The sequence below is a fragment of the Lissotriton helveticus genome, chromosome 2_1 (genome assembly GCF_964261635.1).
Source record: "Lissotriton helveticus chromosome 2_1, aLisHel1.1, whole genome shotgun sequence".
In the NCBI taxonomy this organism is placed as follows: domain Eukaryota; kingdom Metazoa; phylum Chordata; class Amphibia; order Caudata; family Salamandridae; genus Lissotriton; species Lissotriton helveticus.
Genome location: NC_136059.1, coordinates 1,111,422,738 through 1,111,430,221, shown reverse-complemented (window position 1 = coordinate 1,111,430,221; position 7,484 = coordinate 1,111,422,738). Strand labels below are relative to the sequence as shown.

At 42.9% G+C, this 7,484-nt stretch overlaps 2 pseudogenes; both read left to right on the top strand.

The window, feature by feature from the left end:
- The first annotated feature begins 1,638 nt into the window (after positions 1–1,638).
- On the top strand, positions 1,639–2,541 carry LOC144819618 (vomeronasal type-2 receptor 26-like; annotated as a pseudogene).
- A 2,423-nt stretch (positions 2,542–4,964) lies between these two features.
- On the top strand, positions 4,965–5,868 carry LOC144819617 (vomeronasal type-2 receptor 26-like; annotated as a pseudogene).
- The last annotated feature ends 1,616 nt before the right edge of the window (positions 5,869–7,484 follow it).

Below are 7,484 nucleotides of genomic sequence, written 5' to 3'. Positions count from 1 at the left end.
CAGGACAGCTTTTAATCAGTACGTCAGCTGGAGTGTTGGCTTCCTTCGACACTTGCTGTAGCGAGTTGCGTCGGGCAAATAGGTTGTCGAACTGCTACAGACCACTGTGTTTTGCCTTAGCAAGTGAAGGTATATTTATACCTTGACGGTGTGTAGAAATGCCAGCATTGACTTAAAGTCAGGCATATAAACTTCATGAATGAACCCCTAAGGAATAGATTTTCATTGTAAAACTAACTGATTTCTTTGAGAAATCAATATTCAAGCAAGGGGAAGTCCCTAACGGCTTAGGCTGGTTTTCCAAGAAATCGTGACGTTTGGTGAACGGATGGAAGTAGCCATGCCTGTATTTGGGTTGCATGGGCTATGCCTAAAAAAGGGCTTGGTTTCTATGCCTATATAATGGCAACGTGAATGGTACCTACATAAGGGCATGAATCGGGAAAATGCATTCGGAATCTAAAAGGCCATACAACAACATTTGTGCAGTAGTCTCTGTCATAGCGGCATTCACATTTGGCCAGTCTAAGATCTACAAAATGAGTCACAGCTATGTTCTCTCACTGGCCTGCTGTCAGGCACATTTCAGTATGTGTTAAAGCAGTTGCTAAAGGCTCTGTATACTTCCAGAGTCAAAGTAATATACATGATGTCTTCCCTATCCCCATCCATAGACCCATTTACGAATTGACGTACACACTAACTCCAGCAGTTTAGATACACACCGTTAGCATTATGTGTACTCAACAGGATTGCAGTCCAGGTTCTGCTGCTGTCCAGACTTTCTTTTAAGCATTATCCAAAGAAATTAGTTATTGACCTGGACGGTGTAATGTGCAAACAGGCAGGGAGATTCCTACTGTGTTTGTTGTGTACATATTTAGCGTCTATAGCGACAGTTCTCCACTGCCTCATACTCCATAAGGCTTACCTCTTACAGTGGGAGGAGCAGCAGTGTATTTTTGTTCACTGCTCCACTGTTGATCACTCCATAAGTAATAATAGCAGTCAGCACATGATTTACACACACTGTGTTATCCCATCACCAGCTCTGGCCGTGGTGCTGCTCTAGATTACTGTGCATAATTGTTTCTGGGGGGTTTGCATCGCACATTTCATTAATCTGACCACAATGCTCTATCACGGTACACCATTAGTGTGATGCAGTAGCAAAGGTGGTGGGCATGTAGCATCCAGTGGACAGCTAGGATTCTACAGGTCCTCAGAAGGGATGGTAGCTCATATCCTCACCTCCACTTAATGGTGTTGATTTTCTGAAGGATCTTGGTCACAAGGGATGGTGCATTTAGGTCATAGAACATTTATTATTAACATTATATACTGATGCAATAGAATAGATCCACATCCTCTTTTCTAGTCATAGTTGAGTTTCTAAATTATCTAATGTCAAAGAGAGGTGAAATGTGTGGTCATTAAGTGATTGCATTTGAGTAGCAAGAGTTTAACTCAAACCCTGCACCCTACATCTAAAATTGCCAAAATGCTCACTTTTGTATCAAAAGTAAAATATTTTCGAAATAAGTTAGGAAAAAACGCTTTATTGCACAATCAAATACACATTTCTGAGAAGTGTGAACCAGTGGAAATGACTGATTGTGTTTGCATTTTATTGTAGACATGGAAAACTGCATGCAGTGCCCTAAGGACCAGTGGCCGGATGTCAAGAAGGCTGGATGCCTCCTAAAGGACATTGTTTTCCTCTCATACAGTGATATCCTTGGTGTGATTTTGGCCACTGTGGCCATGATCTTCTCTGCTGTCACTGCTGGAGTGCTGGGAATCTTTCTCAAACATCGGGACAAACCTATAGTGTAGGCCAATAACCGGGATCTCAGCTACGCACTCCTCTCTGCCCTAATGTTGGCCTTTCTCTGCTCCCTCCTATTTATTGGACGCCCTGCAGCATGGACCTGTCTGATCCAACAAGCTGCATTTGGGATTATTTTTACTGTTGCTGTGTCTTGTGTTTTAGCAAAAACCATCAATGTTGTCATTGCATTTAATGCCACCAGGCCTGGGAGCAGATTAAGCAGATGGCTGGGATCACAAGTGTCCGGCTCTATTGTCCTCTTGTCCACACTGGGAGAAGTGACAATCTGTCTGTCTTGGCTGCTCATCTCTCCACCTCACCCTGGCATTGACACACAGTCTGAGACTGGGAAGATAATCCTGCAGTGTGACCAGGGCTCGGTGACTGCTTTCTACTGTGTGATTGGTTACATGGGACTCCTAGCCTTTGCAAGCTTCATAGTAGCATTCTTAGCCAGGAACCTCCCGGATCAGTTCAACGAGGCCAAGCTCATCACCTTCAGCATGCTGGTGTTCTGCAGTGTCTGGGTCTCTTTCTTCCCAGCCTACATCAGCACTAAAGGCAGGTACACAGTGGCCATGGAGATCTTTGCCATCTTAGCTTCCAGCGCTGGACTGCTGGGCTGTTTGTTCATTCCCAAATGTTACATCATCCTGTTCAGGTCGGATATCAATGCCAGAGGACATTTAACTTTACATTGTCATTTATAGTCTTATACTGGAGTTCAAAATTGACCCAATTCAATATTAAAATGTTGTATTTCTTAAGGGTTTGAAGAAAATTCATCATGCTTTTGTATAACCATTAGACTGCCTGCAGGAAAGCAATAATATCTCCAGCAATAAAGATAGCTATTAAGGACATCCACTGTGATTGATTTTGAGTCCTTCCTGTACTTGCATAGTTCCGGTGGTGTTTTGACTACTAGTGGGCCTGCAGCACTGATTGTATCACCCAGACGATGTGGTGTACCAGATACAACGGCCAACCTTGCAGCTGGCGCACTGGTTTTGAGTTTCAACATCCTGTGATTCTAGGCAAATCACTGTAATCTCCCTGTGTCTGTAAATTGATGTACCCATCTGTGATCTTTCTCATGCAAGAGAGGTAAACTGCTAAAATCGTTAGACAGAATGCAAAGTATAATGCGTACAGCGAGAATAGTATTATAAAATAAAACTGTAATAGCATTGTATGGTTTCTAAGCCATATAAAAATACATACATAAATAACACAGGCTAAAATACTCAACTGGTGCTACTAAAATATGCCTACCCCAATGTACCTAACCTAGGTCTAGTATTAGGGAAGAAGTAAGTTTGGTCTTTTACATAGGTTTAGTATTTTGCTGAGAATCTACCAAAGGTTTCTCTAGGTTCTAATTTGCTCCATACCTTAGAATGAAGGAGGTCTGGTATCTCTGTCTCGGGACTCGGTTTCCCAACACCCCGCAAGGGGAGTCAGAATCACTGGAGCGGGATTCTTGGCAGAGCAGGACAGCTTCTAATCAGTACGTCAGCTGAAGAGTTGGCTTCCTTCGACACTTGCTGTAGCGAGTTGCGTCAGGCAAATAGGTTGTCGGACTGCTACAGACCACTGTGTTTTGCCTTAGCAAGTGAAGGTATATTTATACCTTGACGGTGTGTAGGAATGCCAGCATTGACTTAAAGTCAGGCATATAAACTTCATGAATGAACCCCTAAGGAATAGATTTTCGTTGTAAAACTAACTGATTTCTTTGAGAAATCAATATTCAAGCAAGGGGAAGTCCCTAACGGCTTAGGCTGGTTTTCCAAGAAATCGTTGTGACGGTTGGTGAACGGATGGAAGTAGCCATGCCTGTATTTGGGTTGCATGGGCTATGCCTAAAAAAGGGCTTGATTTCTATGCCTATATAATGGCCACGTGAATTGTACCTACATAAGGGCATGAATCGTGAAAATGCATTCGGAATCTAAAAGGCCATACAACAACATTTGTGCAGTAGTCTCTGTCATAGCGGCATTCACATTTGGCCAGTCTAAGATCTACAAAATGAGTCACAGCTATGTTCTCTCACTGGCCTGCTGTCAGGCACATTTCAGTATGTGTTAAAGCAGTTGCTATAGGCTCTGTATACTTCCAGAGTCAAAGTAATATACATGATGTCTTCCCTATCCCCATCCATAGAACCATTTACGAATTGACGTACGCACTAACTCCAGCAGTTTAGATACACACCGTTAGCATTATGTGTACTCAACAGGATTGCAGTCCAGGTTTTGCTGCTGTCCAGACTTTCTTTTAAGCATTATCCAAAGAAATTAGTTATTGACCTGGACGGTGTAATGTGCAAACAGGCAGGGAGATTCCTACTGTGTTTGTTGTGTACATATTTAGCGTCTATAGCAACAGTTCTCCACTGCCTCATACTCCATAAGGCTTACCTCTTACAGTGGGAGGAGCAGCAGTGTATTTTTGTTCACTGCTCCACTGTTGATCACTCCATAAGTAATAATAGCAGTCAGCACATGATTTACACACACTGTGTTATCCCATCACCAGCTCTGGCCGTGGTGCTGCTCTAGATTACTGTGCATAATTGTTTCTGGGGGGTTTGCATCACACATTTCATTAATCTGACCACAATGCTCTATCACGGTACACCATTAGTGTGATGCAGTAGCAAAGGTGGTGGGCATGTAGCATCCAGTGGACAGCTAGGATTCTACAGGTCCTCAGAAGGGATGGTAGCTCATATCCTCACCTCCACTTAATGGTGTTGATTTTTTGAAGGATCTTGGTCACATGGGATGGTGCATTTAGGTCATAGAACATTTATTATTAACATTATATACTGATGCAATAGAATAGATCCACATCCTCTTTCCTAGTCATAGTTGAGTTTCTAAATTATCTAATGTCAAAGAGAGGTGAAATGTGTGGTCATTAAGTGATTGCATTTGAGTAGCAAGAGTTTAACTCAAACCCTGCACCCTACATCTAAAATTGCCAAAATGCTCACTTTTGTATCAAAAGTAAAATATTTTCGAAATAAGTTAGGAAAAAACGCTTTATTGCACAATCAAATACACATTTCTGAGAAGTGTGAACCAGTGGAAACGACTGATTGTGTTTGCATTTTATTGTAGACATGGAAAACTGCATGCAGTGCCCTAAGGACCAGTGGCCGGATGTCAAGAAGGCTGGATGCCTCCTAAAGGACATTGTTTTCCTCTCATACAGTGATATCCTTGGTGTGATTTTGGCCACTGTGGCCATGATCTTCTCTGCTGTCACTGCTGGAGTGCTGGGAATCTTTCTCAAACATCGGGACACACCTATAGTGAAGGCCAATAACCGGGATCTCAGCTACGCACTCCTCTCTGCCCTAATGTTGGCCTTTCTCTGCTCCCTCCTATTTATTGGACGCCCTGCAGCATGGACCTGTCTGATCCAACAAGCTGCATTTGGGATTATTTTTTAGTGTTGCTGTGTCTTGTGTTTTAGCAAAAACCATCAATGTTGTCATTGCATTTAATGCAACCAGGCCTGGGAGCAGATTAAGCAGATGGCTGGGATCACAAGTGTCCGGCTCTATTGTCCTCTTGTCCACACTGGGAGAAGTGACAATCTGTCTGTCTTGGCTGCTCACCTCTCCACCTCACCCTGGCATTGACACACAGTCTGAGACTGGGAAGATAATCCTGCAGTGTGACCAGGGCTCGGTGACTGCTTTCTACTGTGTGATTGGTTACATGGGACTCCTAGCCTTTGCCAGCTTCATAGTAGCATTCTTAGCCAGGAACCTCCCGGATCAGTTCAACGAGGCCAAGCTCATCACCTTCAGCATGCTGGTGTTCTGCAGTGTCTGGGTCTCTTTCTTCCCAGCCTACATCAGCACTAAAGGCAGGTACACAGTGGCCTTGGAGATCTTTGCCATCTTAGCTTCCAGCGCTGGACTGCTGGGCTGTTTGTTCATTCCCAAATGTTACATCATCCTGTTCAGGTCGGATATCAATGCCAGAGGACATTTAACTTTACATTGTCATTTATAGTCTTATATTGGAGTTCAAAATTGACCCAATTCAATATTAAAATGTTGTATTTCTGAAGGGTTTGAAGAAAATTCATCATGCTTTTGTATAACCATTAGACTGCCTGCAGGAAAGCAATAATATCTCCAGCAATAAAGATAGCTATTAAGGACATCCACTGTGATTGATTTTGAGTCCTTCCTGTACTTGCATAGTTCCGGTGGTGTTTTGACTACTAGTGGGCCTGCAGCACTGATTGTATCACCCAGACGATGTGGTGTACCAGATACAACGGCCAACCTTGCAGCTGGCGCACTGGTTTTGAGTTTCAACATCCTGTGATTCTAGGCAAATCACTGTAATCTCCCTGTGTCTGTAAATTGATGTACCCATCTGTGATCTTTCTCATGCAAGAGAGGTGAACTGCTAAAATCGTTAGACAGAATGCAAAGTATAATGCGTACAGCGAGAATAGTATTATAAAATAAAACTGTAATAGCATTGTATGGTTTCTAAGCCATATAAAAATACATACATAAATACCACAGGCTAAAATACTCAACTGGTGCTTCTAAAATATGCCTACCCCAATGTACCTAACCTAGGTCTAGTATTAGGGAAGAAGTAAGTTTGGTCTTTTACATAGGTTGAGTATTTTGCTGAGAATCTACCAAAGGTTTCTCTAGGTTCTAATTTGCTCCATACCTTAGAATGAAGGAGGTCTGGTATCTCTGTCTCGGGACTCGGTTTCCCAACACCCCGCAAGGGGAGTCAGAATCACTGGAGCGGGATTCTTGGCAGAGCAGGACAGCTTTTAATCAGTACGTCAGCTGGAGTGTTGGCTTCCTTCGACACTTGCTGTAGCGAGTTGCGTCGGGCAAATAGGTTGTCGAACTGCTACAGACCACTGTGTTTTGCCTTAGCAAGTGAAGGTATATTTATACCTTGACGGTGTGTAGAAATGCCAGCATTGACTTAAAGTCAGGCATATAAACTTCATGAATGAACCCCTAAGGAATAGATTTTCATTGTAAAACTAACTGATTTCTTTGAGAAATCAATATTCAAGCAAGGGGAAGTCCCTAACGGCTTAGGCTGGTTTTCCAAGAAATCGTGACGTTTGGTGAACGGATGGAAGTAGCCATGCCTGTATTTGGGTTGCATGGGCTATGCCTAAAAAAGGGCTTGGTTTCTATGCCTATATAATGGCAACGTGAATGGTACCTACATAAGGGCATGAATCGGGAAAATGCATTCGGAATCTAAAAGGCCATACAACAACATTTGTGCAGTAGTCTCTGTCATAGCGGCATTCACATTTGGCCAGTCTAAGATCTACAAAATGAGTCACAGCTATGTTCTCTCACTGGCCTGCTGTCAGGCACATTTCAGTATGTGTTAAAGCAGTTGCTAAAGGCTCTGTATACTTCCAGAGTCAAAGTAATATACATGATGTCTTCCCTATCCCCATCCATAGACCCATTTACGAATTGACGTACACACTAACTCCAGCAGTTTAGATACACACCGTTAGCATTATGTGTACTCAACAGGATTGCAGTCCAGGTTCTGCTGCTGTCCAGACTTTCTTTTAAGCATTATCCAAAGAAATTAGTTATTGACCTGGACGGTGTAAT